The sequence below is a fragment of the Leopardus geoffroyi genome, chromosome B2 (genome assembly GCF_018350155.1).
Source record: "Leopardus geoffroyi isolate Oge1 chromosome B2, O.geoffroyi_Oge1_pat1.0, whole genome shotgun sequence".
In the NCBI taxonomy this organism is placed as follows: domain Eukaryota; kingdom Metazoa; phylum Chordata; class Mammalia; order Carnivora; family Felidae; genus Leopardus; species Leopardus geoffroyi.
This window is the reverse complement of record NC_059332.1, coordinates 2,955,454-2,968,945: the sequence shown is the minus strand read 5'-3', so window position 1 is coordinate 2,968,945 and position 13,492 is coordinate 2,955,454. Positions and strand designations below refer to the sequence as shown.

Below are 13,492 nucleotides of genomic sequence, written 5' to 3'. Positions count from 1 at the left end.
CTTGGGGTTTATGCTCTGCAGATGCCGTCTTGAAATTCTTAAGAGTTTTCCCTTTAAGTATGTTTCGTGATGCTCACTGGGGCACGGAGCGTGTTGAGGCTGGGGCTTTCGTTGAAGCCTGGGCTCTCCTGGCTCTTCCCTCCCAGAGAAGGGTTGGTGCCAATTTGCCCTTCCCACTCCCCTTCCTGACCCCCTCCCTCCAGCAGTAAGCTCCCTAGGAGATCTGGGGGGAAAGGTTGTAGTCTCGCAGCTGGCATTACCAGGGGACGCTGGGTGGGAGTCTTGGTGGGAGCGAGCCTCTAGCCCACCCCCATGCGGGTAGATTTTAGTAATTTTAACAGCACATTTCTCCCGCTCTTTGAGCCAGGGGTCCCCATTTTCCTTTGTCATTGGGTCCCGTAAATTATGTAGCTGGTCCATCTCCCCCAGTTTCCCAGGGCTCCCGTTCTCTTTCCTGGCCTCTCCATGGCCTTCTTTGCTATCTTGCTCTCACTTTTGGAAAGTCGGGACCTGAATTTTCAACGAGGGAGCCTGGTGTTTTCAAGGGGAGAGTGCAGAGTCTTCATTTTGAAATCCCACTGCTGAAGGCTGTTGTAAACACCACCCGCGGTAGATTTTTTTTTTTTTTAACGTGGCCATCTACATGGAAGTGTACGGAACTGACCTTGAAGTGAATTTCGTTCCAGAGTGAAGACAAAATATAACTCAACGGTGAAGACAGAGGTTGACAATTTTGACTACATGAAAGCTAAGAAGTGTTCTTTTAAAAATCATGCTCAACACTCTAAGGGTAATAAGAAATATACAAATAAAGAGAGAAAAACTAGACTAAATCTAAGTGAATATTCCGGAAGCAGTATGACAGAGTTTAAGAGGTGGAAAGTATGAAAGACTAATAAAGAGGCATGGAAAACAGATTAAAAGGTTCAAACAAGAAAGAGAACAGCTGTGCTTTGGTTGTAGAACCAGCCAGTGATGGTTTAATGTTAGTCTACAGATCCTGAGATTAAAATATTTCATAATAGGTATTCTTTCTGTTAGCATAAGAAGATAGCACGATGCCTCTTAAAAGAAAGAAAAAAATATAATTTCCAGAAAGTCACATATGAAAAGCTAAAAGTGAAATAGGATGTGAGTATGTTAACGTAATTTTATGCAACAAAAAGACAAGATAATGAAAGGAAGAATAGTAGAATTACAAGCCAGTGAAATTTTGCCTCCAATTACCATAAAGCAAACTTTCTTTGGCACTGGAGGTATTATTTATATTTCATCGTGGTAATTGTTTTGTTTTTAAGTTTTTTATTTATGTTGAGAGAGACAGAGACAGCACAAGTGAGGGAGGGGCAGATACTGCGGGTCGTTGTTTTAATCAACAAACATTCAATAAGTACAATAGGGGAAAATGTCTTGAGTCAACGGAAAACCCGCATTCTCTCAAAGAATCCCCTCTGGGTTATCTAATTCTGATTCACTCGACAATTCGGTAATTGTGAATACCTGGGAGCAATGGAAAATAATTCTTGTCTATAGACATAAAAACTCTGTCTTGGACAGTAGAGGTTCAGATGACTTCCCTTCCCTGCTGTGCCAAAAGCTGGGGTCACATTTTCACATTTATTTCAGTATTCCTGAGCTATAAATATACCTACTCTTTGGATTCTCCTTTAAACTGATAAAATCTGCTGGATTCCTGTATTATGAGTTAAATAAAGCCTTTAACGTACGGTGGTTCTTATATCTGTATGAGTTACGGCTTTACTTTTATTGAAACTCATCTTTTCACTACTATGTGCCAGACACAGTTCTAAGCAGTGAGAATAAGAAACTAAACTTTTGTCTTCAGAGAGCTTATTTTCTAGTGACACATAAAGTAAGTGTTGAACAATTATTCTGTAAAGACCTTTTAAATCAATGAAGATATTTATTGTCTCAGTATTGAATTAGCCTATTAACCTTAAAAACAAAAACTGCCTATTATTTTTACCAGCGAAAGATGGGTTTATTTGGGAATAAAAGAGAATTGCAATCTGGCAAAACCATAGGCAAGTCCAGGGAACAAAGGAGAAATGTGCTTTTTAAGCAGAAAAGGGGTGAGCTGGGAAGGCAGTTCCAAACCAAAGGTTTGTTGGAGCAAACCGGAAGTTGAAGCATGGTGGCTTCTCATTGGCTGGGCTGGGGTGGGGGGGTGGACAGGAAGAACGTGTCTTCGCGGGGCTGGAATAGTAAGAGTGGTGTCCATTTGCAAGGTCGAGTCTGTGCAAGGTTAAGTCCCTGCCTTTCTGTTGGGGCTGCAGTTGGCATGGTTGGGCTGAAAGTGGTCCCGGGTAGACTGGGGAGCCCGTCCCCAGGAGGTCCCCAAAGGCTCTCGGTCTTGTCACAAGAAAGCATTCAAGGACAGACCAGACACAACGGTTGAGAGGTGCAAGTAGGAAGTTCATTAAAGTGGGAGCACGCTAGAGATGTGAGAGCAAGTGAGCTCAGGGGAGAGCCGCCGTCAGGGGCTGGGTGTCTAGCTTTTACTGACCGTTGTTAACTAGGGGATGGAATATCTAGGATGTGTTCGGTGGGGGCAGGGTTTGGGGGGCCTTTTCTCCCTTACTTGGTGAGGGTTTCTGGCCTGTCTGGTGCCATCTGGCTTCTCGTGGCTTTGTTTCGGAGTGTTACCACCACCGGCCTCTGACTTCCTTGCTGCTGGCCTCCAGACATCCTGTTAGAACCTAACTGCTTACTCTACCAGCATGGTGTTCGTTCGTCAATCGGCCAAATCGGGGAGTCTTTCATGACCTTGGCCAAATCTCTGGTCTGCTAGGTTTTGACTGTTTCAGTTGACTTGTACATTGTATTGGGCTTGAGAAACAAATATTACATGCTGGTTTTGAATTCCCTTCACACTGATGGGGGAGTGTGGGGCAAGCTGAGGGCAAAGTACAGGCTGGCACACCCCCGCCCCCAGGTGGGATATGGGTGATATTCCCAGGACACTCCTGGCTACCCAGGAACAAAGGAAAGGGGTGTAAGTGCTGGCCACGGTGATGTGGGAAACTAAGGCAGATGAAAAATTAAATTCCCTTACTGCCTACAGCCCACTAACATTCCTTGAAACTGGTAGAGTGACCTCCCGCTAGGAGCTCAGCTGCCTCGATGATGACACTTTGCTGGGGGCAAAAGACAACCTTAGCTTAACATTATCCCAACCTCGAGGATCCTGTAAGTCTACCTCCTTTATCTCAACTGCCCCTAGATAGATGCTGGCAATCAGACTCCAAGCTTATGGCCCCTGATACACATCTGAAGGGTCTCATGACTGAGGTTTTATTAAACGGCAGTAAGTGGCATTTCCTTAGCAACAGCCAGTCCCTCAAAGTCCTAGAAACCTTGCTTCCAAAATGCCTTAGAGACTTAACCTATCCCTGACCCCCTCCCAGCCTGAGGGTATATAATGAGTTACCTGTCACAACCCCATGCAGCTCTTCCTGCCCATGGGTCCTGTCCCCATGCTTTAATAAAATCACCTTTTTTTTTTTTTTGCACCAAGGATGTGTCTTCAAGAGTTTTTTCTTGATTGTCGGCTCCGGACCACCCCACCATCACCCCAAAACGTCATCAACACTACATACATCTGATAGTTTAAATAATCAAATAGGGACGGATAGAAAAAAAAAAAAGATGCAGAACAAAAGAAGAAGAATACATTTGTTTTTATTAATTTTGGGAACACACGAGTCCATTAGAAAGTGTAGGGAAGGAAAAATTTTCCTTCTATCCTCTAGGTTCTTTTGGCTGGTCTGTTAATTAAATTGACATAGGACAGATCAATAGGAGAAAACACACTTAATTTCATACATATGGGAGCCCCAAAGACAAGAGACTCAGGGGCAAGTTGATTTATATGCCATTCTGAGCTAAGGAATGGGACAGGGGTTGGGGCTTCGACAAGAAGGAAGACGACTCACAGGAAGATGGGCAGAGCAAACGTTTGGTAAGCAAATATCTGTCATGTGGTGCAAAGACAATGGGACACAGGAAGGACTTAGAACAAACAGGCCCTGTGAGCTCCCCCCAGCTCACCACCCCTGTTCCACACTTTTTACAGTTTTTCTGCTAATTGCTCTCTTCCTGGGCCAGGCCTTCTATCTACATTTTTCAGGCAGTTGAGTCAAATGCCAAAGTGGCACACCCTGGGGTGGCCTATTCTGCTCCCCTGGAAAAGCATGTAAACTAAGGAAAGCATAAAAGATTTCAAAGTGTTCTGCCTGACCACAGTACTGAAATTAAGTACATATATCCCATTTTATACATAGGTCAACTGAGACAAGAGTCAGAACACAGTGACCTGATCAAACATGTCTCCCTCTCCACTCTCCTAATTAGCTTACTGTTAATCAGCTTGTATAAGATTTCGCATGCGTCAAAAAAAATCATCAGAGACGTAAAAATGGACAACAGAAATTATTGGGTCCTTGCCTTAGTGAAGTGCTGGGCATGGTCTAGCAGACCCTCTGGGAATTATCCAGTTTTCTAGGAATGGGCACCTTGGGCTGACTTTCTATTCACGAGGCTATTCTAGAACTCTATGGTGGTAGAGGTTAACTTATTAAAACAAACAATTTTGCAAGTGCTTCTTGTCTACATCACTGCAAAGGATTTTGCACGCTTGGAATACAATTCTGTCCAGGAGAAGAGAGGACCCCAAACACCGAGCTTTTTGCTATAGGATATTAACCAGTTTTGCACCTGTTAGCAAATTGACTTCAGCCTTTCTGATTGCGTGTGGTCTGCTCTTCCCATTCTCCTTGGAAACATTTCTAACTGTTTACTCATTAACTAGTGAGACATAGGCAACCTTTGACATTGTGTTCATATGATATGTTTAGAAGTCAAGTTTTCAGGTTTTTAAAAAAAGACTTTATTTGCCAAGTAACCTCCACACCCCACATCGGGCTCCAACCCACAACCTCAAGATCAAGAGTCACAGGCTCTACCGACTGAGCCAGCCTGGCACCCCAAGGCCTTGCCTTTTCATCTGATTGATAACACCAATATATTGGGAGAGTTTCCAAGAGAGAAGGAGGAAGAAGTCCTGACTGAGATGTCAAGGGCATCCTGAGAGAGCACACCGCCCAAGGTGGGCAGGCGAAGTCTGAAAACAAGTTCATTGGCAGAAAGGAGGACTCGCAGCACATTTTCTAAGTGTTTGGAAGATAGAACACCACAGTTCAGAAAGGGCAATGGAGCAGGGGACTGGAGTTGCTGCTACACCAGCCTAGTGCCACGTTAGCCAATAGAAAAGTGAAGGTGCCCAGCGTCTTGAGCAGCGGCCACTTGTCACATGGTTTGCTGGGGGGGGGGGGGGCCCTACATGAAGTCTCCTTAATCCCTGGAGGATCTCGAGGGAGGACTTGTTCCCTAAATGTAGGGATGGAGGACACGTTCACAGATGGCCCGAGTCGTGCGAAGCGATCCCACACCACACTTTTGTGAGTCACGGGGCTTCAGGCACACACATCTGATTCAAGACCTTCACGTTTTCCACTACTTTGCGTTGCCTTGGAGACAGTATTTGGGGTGCTCTCTGTGAAGACCGACACCAACCCAAACCAGACAACTATCCCCACCCCCCCCCGGCCCCCCACGGCCGGGCACACAGACTAGGATCCTGGCACAGCTGTCTGCCAGTCGGGGCCTGCATGTTTCGGGGGTCCTCGTGGGAAACGAAAGGTTTCTGCAGGCCATTAACTGGGGGGACTGACCAAGAACGCTCCTATGGGGCAGCAGGAAAAGGGAACATTGGTCGAGGCAGGAGGCATTTAAAAGACAACGTCTTTTTCAACTCAGGAGAGATTGTGAAGCCAGTCGTCCGTCCGCGCCCTCCTACTTCTCTCATTCTGCGTCCTATGATGAGGCGCGCCCCGCATCACATCCCTTCTCGCCCTGCAGGCCGAAGGAATGGAAGGGGAGAGGAGAGGGGAGCCAGGGGGTGGCGCCGGGGGACCCTGGGGAGGGAACCCGAGGGCCGCGCAGGGACGTTCAAGGCTTCCCCGCGCCCTGGCCGGAGCCGGTGAGACGCGAAAACACCGCTGCGCCCCGGGGCCGGCTCCCCGCGGGAAAGCTCGTGCAGATGAAGGCGCGGGAGGGTCCGTGACCCCGGCCCCGGTAGCACCCGCAGCCGCACCCCACGCCCCAGACGGGTCCTGCAGGCAGGCCCCCGGGACGCGCGCCTTCACCCCGCCGCCAGCGCGCAACTCCCCGCACCGCTCGTCCGCTTGTGCCCTCGGGTTTGCGGGTGGTTCGCCCCCGTACCTTCTGGAAACAGAGCCCCGCCCCCTTCCTGCACGGAAGGGCCTCGGTCATTAATGGTCCTTACCCCCGAGGGTGCACGGTTCGTCAGGATGGCCGAGTGGTCTAAGGCGCCAGACTCAAGCACCTGCTTCCCGCCCTGGGGCTTCTGGTCTCCGCGTGGAGGCGTGGGTTCGAATCCCACTCCTGACAGCGCTCGTTTTGGTTCTTGCCTCACTCATCATCACCCTTTGGTCCCAGGGCTCACTCAGAATGGGAGGAAAATTTTGCAAGCCATGTACTGGGTAAGGGGTTAATATTCAAAGTTTGTAAAGAATTCATACAACTTAATAACAAAGTAGCGACCGATCTGATTTAAAAATGGGCGGAGGAACTAAATAGACATTTGCCCAAAGACCGCGTCCGAATGGCCAACAGGCAAATGAAAAGGTTCTCAACATCACTAGCTGTCAGGGAAATGCGAATCCAACCCACAATGAGATATCACCTCACGCCTGTTAGAATAGCCAGCCTCAGGAAGAGGCTGTTGAAGGAAGGATGTGGAGAAAAGGGGGCCCTGGCTCACTGCTGGTGGGGGTGCAAACGGGGACGGCCGCTGCCGGAAACAGGGTGGAGTTTCCTCAAAAAAAGAAATAAATAAAAACAGAACTCTCATATGACACAGAAATGCCACTTCTGGGTATTTATTCAAAGGAAATAAAAACAGCATTGAAGAGACCTAGGCACTCCCATGTTTAGTGCAGTATTATGCATAATAGCCCAGATATGGAAGTGACCTTTGTCTGTCAATGCATGAATGGATCAAGATGTGAGAGATATATATCTATACGTATATAATAGAAGAGTATTCAGCCAGGAGAAAAAAGGGAAATTCTGCCATTTGAATCAACATGGATAGACCCTGAGTATATTATGCTAAGTGACATGAGTCAGAGAGAGAAAGACAAATGCTACATATAGGAGATATGTGGAATTAAAAACAAAATTGTGTCAGCAGAGAGTGGAGTGGTGGAATCCAGGAGCTGGGGGTGGGGGTGGGTGGGAGAGATACTCTAGGGTGTATATTTGCAACTAGTAGATAAATGAGTCCTGGAACCCTAAAAGACAGCACAGTGATTATAAACAACAAAACTGTGTTATGAACATTAAACTTGTCAAGAACCGAGATGCCGATTGTTGTCAGCACTAGAAGAAATGATAATTATGTGGCCGGCTAAGAACTCTGTTGTACACCTTAAGTGTTACACGATATTGAGCTTACACAATATTGTGTGTCAGATATCTCTCTATTTTGAACACAGAAAAAAAAACTACTACAATGACTTTCCTAGGCAAGGCCAGCGGTGGAGCTGAGCTGGAATCCCACCGAGACACATCCCTGCCGGAGAAGTTGCTGGATAGTAATTCAGTAACAGGGGGACAAACTCATATTCGATAGCAAAGCTGCAAACATCTAAGATCTGAAGTTTCAGACCAAGATGTTAGCCTACGCAGAACTTCATAGAATGCATTTTTTTTTTTTACCTTCAAAAAATGAATCACATAAATCACATAACCCTGAGATAAAATCTCAGAGGGAGCTCTTACTGTTAGTGAGCGCATTTGCACAGCGAGGCCACTTCTCCACGATTGCTGACTTAAAGGTTTTCGTTCTCAGAGTTCACAGGCGGCACTGCAGACTTTGGGACGGAACTTTGGAACAGGTGCTTTTCCGCTCGCGGGTTCAGTAATTCTCTCCTCAGTAAAAACCCCTCCCGCCTGTGGATGACTCGCCCACCCGCGCACGCGGTTCCAGTTTCTGGGAAGAGGGAAGGGGTTGCGTCCAAATATCCGTGAAAACACCCCCGTACTCTCTTTGTGGCCGGTTAGTTAGTCGCGGGCGGTTACGGGGGAGAATCTTGAATCCACGGAGAGAGGTACAAAACGGAAGTGTCAGAAGTGGGATTCGAACCCACGCCTCCATGCGGAGACCAGAAGCCCCAGAGCAGGAAGCGGAAGCTTGAGTCTGGCGCCTTAGACCACTCGGCCATCCTGACACCGCGGCGGAGCACCTGCCAAATCTGCTACTTGAGTTGCTTCCGCGCGTGCCCCGGGGCTCAGCGCCCGCGGCGTCTCGCGGAGAGACTGGGCGAGGCGCGGGTTCGGAACCCAGAGACGCGACCGCGGGGGAGGACGGCGCCCGAGCCGCCCTTAACCTTTCATCTAGCTCCCCAGTTCACTCACCAGCGCTGTCTTCCGCCCTGCGGGGTCGCTTGGGCGCTGCAGGACAGTCCTGCCCCTCCTTTCTCCACGGCTCTCGGGTGCTTTTCAGTAAAAATGACCCACCTTGGGCGGCAGCAGCTAGTCTGAAACATGTTTGCCTTCGGTGGCTGGAAAAACACCAGCTGACGGTGAAAATGAAATAGCCAGGAAGGAAAAGAAGTAACTTTGGTGCAACTACCGTTCTGGGACTAAGCCGTGAAAGAGAGAAGCACTTTAAAATTCCGATAAACAGGAGTATCGACAGGTTCCTGTAATCAGACCGCAAGGGTCTAGATCCATACAGCACATTTAAATTTGTAAGACATCACTTTTCAATCTGTGATTTCTTCATCTATTACTCTAAAGCTGCGTGGGAAATACCTTTTTTGAAAGGTGGGTTATTATTTGTAGATTTGACTCTTTTTAATGTGATTATGTTTCAGCACGGCAGTTACAACAGTATCGAAAATTAAGTGCATATCTTAATATATGCATATGTTGAATTTTTGCACTCGGCCTACACCGGTTTGAAGTCTATGTATATATTTTCTGTGGAATGAAAACTTCTGCATACAGGTTTAAAATATCGGAGATACTTGAAAGTAGATATTATTTTGAATGCCCCGTCATATGGAATTGCAGCAGAAAATATGCCATAATCCAACTGTCTTTCATAGATGGATTCCTCACAGCACAGTCAATATGTCATGAACTCGTGGATAGTAGATTTCCTGACACCTCTTTGTTATATTGTATTTTACCAATTTTTTCCTTACCAGTTCAGGGGAAGTTGGATGTGAAATCTGAAATAGTAGAGGCTTCTGAGTACAGCCATAAGAACGCCTGTGACAGATGTGGGAGAGAATAAATGAGAGCTGTTGTGTCAGTTAAGCCATCACGTTTTAATGTGATTTTTTACGTGGCAAGAGGTCGGGGGCATCCGTCCAATCAGGAGAGAGACACCGCGCAGTAATTTGACAGGAAAAGTTGTTTGGTTGTTTATTTATTTACTTATTTTTCACCTTGTATTGAGATACGATTGACCTAGAACACTGTAAGTTTAAGATGGGCGACGTAAGGATCTGATATAGGAACGTATTGCAAAACGATCACCACAGCAACTTGAGCCAACATCTGTCACCTCGCATTGTGACAATTGTTTCCTTGTGATGAAGACTTTTAAGATCCACTCTCTCAGCAATTTTCAAGTATTGCTAACTATGGTTGGCATGTTTTACACGATATCCCCAGAACTTGTTTATCTTGTAACGCACAGGGCAAGTTTTAGTGTCAAGAATTGTTAACTGAAGGGAGGGGTCGGAGGAACAAGGAATTGGCTAGGAACAAGTAAAGACAACTGAGAAGACTTTGAGAAGAGCGACCCAGGGAGCAGTCACCGCCCCTAGGGCTGAAAAAGCACAGTGGGAAGAGGGGCCCGAGAGAAAGCCTGGAAGGGTGAGCCCTCGGCCCCTCCGCACCCCTGGCTAAGACCCAGCCTTGCCGTGGGGGACACAGCCGTGGCTCACTAAAGGCCAGAGAAACCACCGTGGTGGTGTGCTGGCAGAACTTGGCAGCACTTGCGATCCCAGAGTCAGGGACGTTTCAGGGAGGGTGAGGAAAAATGAGCCCGGAGAAGGGCACCTGGCTGGCACACTCAGTAAAGCACCTGAGTTTTGGTCTCAGGGTTGCAAGTTCAAGCCCCACGTTGGCTGTAGATTTTAATAAAATCCTTTTCGAAAAGGCTGGAGGAAAGGAGAGCATTATTATCTGATGGCAGAAAGCTTAGCGGGACTGTTACTGTGGTAAATGTGAAAAAATAGAAAATGTGGGGCGCCTGGGTGGCGCAGTCGGTTAAGCGTCCGACTTCAGCCAGGTCACGATCTCGCGGTCCGGGAGTTCGAGCCCCGCGTCGGGCTCTGGGCTGATGGCTCAGAGCCTGGAGCCTGTTTCCGATTCTGTGTCTCCCTCTCTCTCTGCCCCTCCCCCGTTCATGCTCTGTCTCTCTCTGTCCCAAAAATAAATAAACGTTGAAAAAAAAAATTAAAAAAAAAAATAGAAAATGTACCTAATGAATTTGGAGATTCAGCGAAGGACGTTTCCGGGCAATGTGCTGAAGGTGTCGCCTGGCTTTTCCTAGATGCCTATGGTAAAATGAGACCCAAGAGGGACACACTACGAGAGACAGACACACTAAGGAAAGAATGGTTAATTATAAAGGAGCCAGGACTTGGTGAATATTCACCAGTAAAACTGTTCCCCATTGCCAGCTTCTCCAGATGACCGACGATGTTACAATTAAGAAAAGTCTTCTGGGAAAACATGGTCTAAAGAGAAAGCCAAGGATGCAATTGTGAAGCCTTGGGTCAGATCCCAGAAAGATCTCTGCTGAGCCGCACGCAGGTGGACTATCTATCAGGGCCCTACACAAATTACATATATGTATTTTTATTTTTTTATTTTTATTTTTTTTCAACGTTTATTTATTTTTGGGACAGAGAGAGACACAGCATGAACAGGGGAGGGGCAGAGAGAGAGGGAGACACAGAATCGGAAACAGGCTCCAGGCTCTGAGCCATCAGCCCAGAGCCTGACGCCGGGCTCGAACTCACGGACCGCGAGATCGTGACCTGGCTGAAGTCGGACGCTTAACCGACTGCGCCACCCAGGCGCCCCACATATATGTATTTTTAAGTCAAAACCTATGTCATACTTGTTTTAAGCCCTTGATTTGAGGGGTAATTTGTTCTGTAGCCATGGTAACTGAAACAATAGTAATGGCAAATGCAATCAGAGGACAATTAAAGGAACAAGACAAAAAGGAAAAGACAAGAAATCCAGGTAATGGAGCTCCCACCGCAGAGTGGACTTTGAGAGCTGGTATTTACCTGTATTTGACATTCCGTAGTGTATTCTATTCTGGGGTCAGGGAACCAGCCCCGGGAGCCAAATCCCGCCCGAGGCCCGTTTGTACAGGGCCTGTGAGCTCAAATGGACATTTTAGAGTAGTTGAAAACGTCAAGGGAATATTTCATGACCTGTGAACGTTGGATGAAATTCTAATTTCAGTGTTGTGAACGAAGAGCTGTAAGAACACAGCCCCGTTTCCTCGCTTACGTATTATTTATCTGAGACGAGTTTCGAGCCACAGTCTGGAGCTGAGTAGTGGCGACAGAGACCATATGCCCGCGAAGCCTAAAACGTTTACCATCTGGCCCTTTCCAGGAAGAGTTTGCCGACTCTCTCGCAAATCTGTCGTTCCGTGGTTTTTATTCTGAGTGCACTGGCAACTCTGGGTTCTTTGTTGTTCTTCTGGGGGAAGGTTAGGGCCTCCGTTTCTTTTCTGTTATCTGTCGCTCACGTCCTTTCAGAGGAGTGGCCCGACTCCAGGCTTCTCGGGCTAACAATTTCTCTCTACTCTAGATTAGCTGCCGCTTAGGGACAAGCGTGACCTAGGGTGGGTGGGGGGTATGTCTGGGGCGCAGAGGTTTGTGAAAGGCAGAGACGTAGGCACGTTCCTTCCCCCGGTCTCGTGCTGGCGTCACCATCACCTTCTCCGCACTGGAGTGTGCTTTATCCCCTTTCTCCACTGCAGAGAGCGAAAAATCTATCTCTACATTCCCCGTACAGGTGGGCTCGGTGGACCAGATACGCTCTTCTGTTCTGTCTCTTCCCGGAACCAGAACAGGGTGTCTCGTTTACGGAGCCCCCGACATTCTTGCCCGTGACCTTCTCTCCCAGGCCCCTTTGGGACCCAGTGACACTTATTTACGCCTAGCTAGGAATGTGTGTGTACCTTCTTGGCTCCTGCTGCCCCCTTTCTCCCCCTGTAAAAGAGGAGGCAAGACCATTTGTCTCACTAAATCTTACCCATGAGGGATTCCAAAGGCCAACAGAAGCCACGCTGGGTATCAGTTGTAAGGAAAGGGGTTACGGATCCCAGCTGAGTCCTGATGGCCGGAAAGGAGCTACTGCAAGACCAGAATCTTCTCTCTGCTTTGTGTCCAATGGAACTAACCAGCCACCCATCAGCCCGAGGGCACACAAAGGTGTGTGGCTACTGTCTGCGGAGAGTCTGTTGAGGGCGAGTGACAAGAAGGACATAAAACCGAACACAGCCACTCAACGTACGGTCGGCAGACCACCACAGTCCGTAAATGTCTACCGCTAGTCTACTCTGTTCCAAGATAGGGAGCTCGTGCCAGAAAGGAATCAGTTGTATCGGTGAGCATCTTGTTTAATTCTGCCGATGGACTGTTTGTAGTGAAAGTTCCTCAGGGAAGGGAGGAGTGCATTTAATTACATTCTGGAACAAGCTGACCTCTCTGTGGACCAGAAACTGATGTTTCTTTGCCCATCCCTGGTATTAGGGGAGCGTTCCAACACTCGAGGGTAGGGCAGGATCGTGCGTTTTAAAAAGATAATCCACGCTACCAGTATAATCAGAACGAGATTTCCAAGACATTATTTATGTAGCTCATGGGGTCCCCAAGAGAAACAGAATGACCGCCTCTCGAGCAGGAGATATCACTGCAGCCTTAGGTGGTGTTTGGCATGAAACCAGAAGCCCCACGGCATGTTCTCCAGAACCAGCCTTATTTCACAGGAGAGCTGCCTTTCGCAGACCAGTCTCCCTGGGAGGCGACTGCCAGAAAGGGCTAGATTTCCTGCCTTCCTCCTCACCCGATGGCAGTTAGTGGCCAACATACTGCAATGGCTGTACTCCCAATATGGGCCAATTCAAGCTGTTTAGAAGTAAATATTATGTATCCGCTGCTCAAGCGTCAACCTACCCTATTACCCGAGGTCCATCCAAGAATTTCATGACTCGACCAACCCTACCCTAACCCTATCACTGCAGTTACATTAGGGTGCTGATCATCCTTCCTTTGCTCATCCAGACCCATTCTCTGGCCTGCGTTTCTTCCCTGGAAGGCTGTATCCCATTGGGCTC

At 47.7% G+C, this 13,492-nt stretch overlaps 2 non-coding genes across 2 annotated transcripts; one reads left to right on the top strand and one right to left on the bottom strand.

The window, feature by feature from the left end:
* The first annotated feature begins 6,386 nt into the window (after window positions 1-6,386).
* On the top strand, window positions 6,387-6,492 carry TRNAL-CAA. Its single transcript has 2 exons — window positions 6,387-6,424; window positions 6,447-6,492. It is a non-coding gene; the product is annotated as a tRNA-Leu (tRNA).
* Window positions 6,493-8,230: 1,738 nt separating this feature from the next.
* TRNAL-CAA lies at window positions 8,231-8,336 on the bottom strand. Its single transcript has 2 exons — window positions 8,299-8,336; window positions 8,231-8,276 (listed from the first exon to the last, which is right to left on the bottom strand). It is a non-coding gene; the product is annotated as a tRNA-Leu (tRNA).
* Between the last annotated feature and the right edge of the window lie 5,156 nt (window positions 8,337-13,492).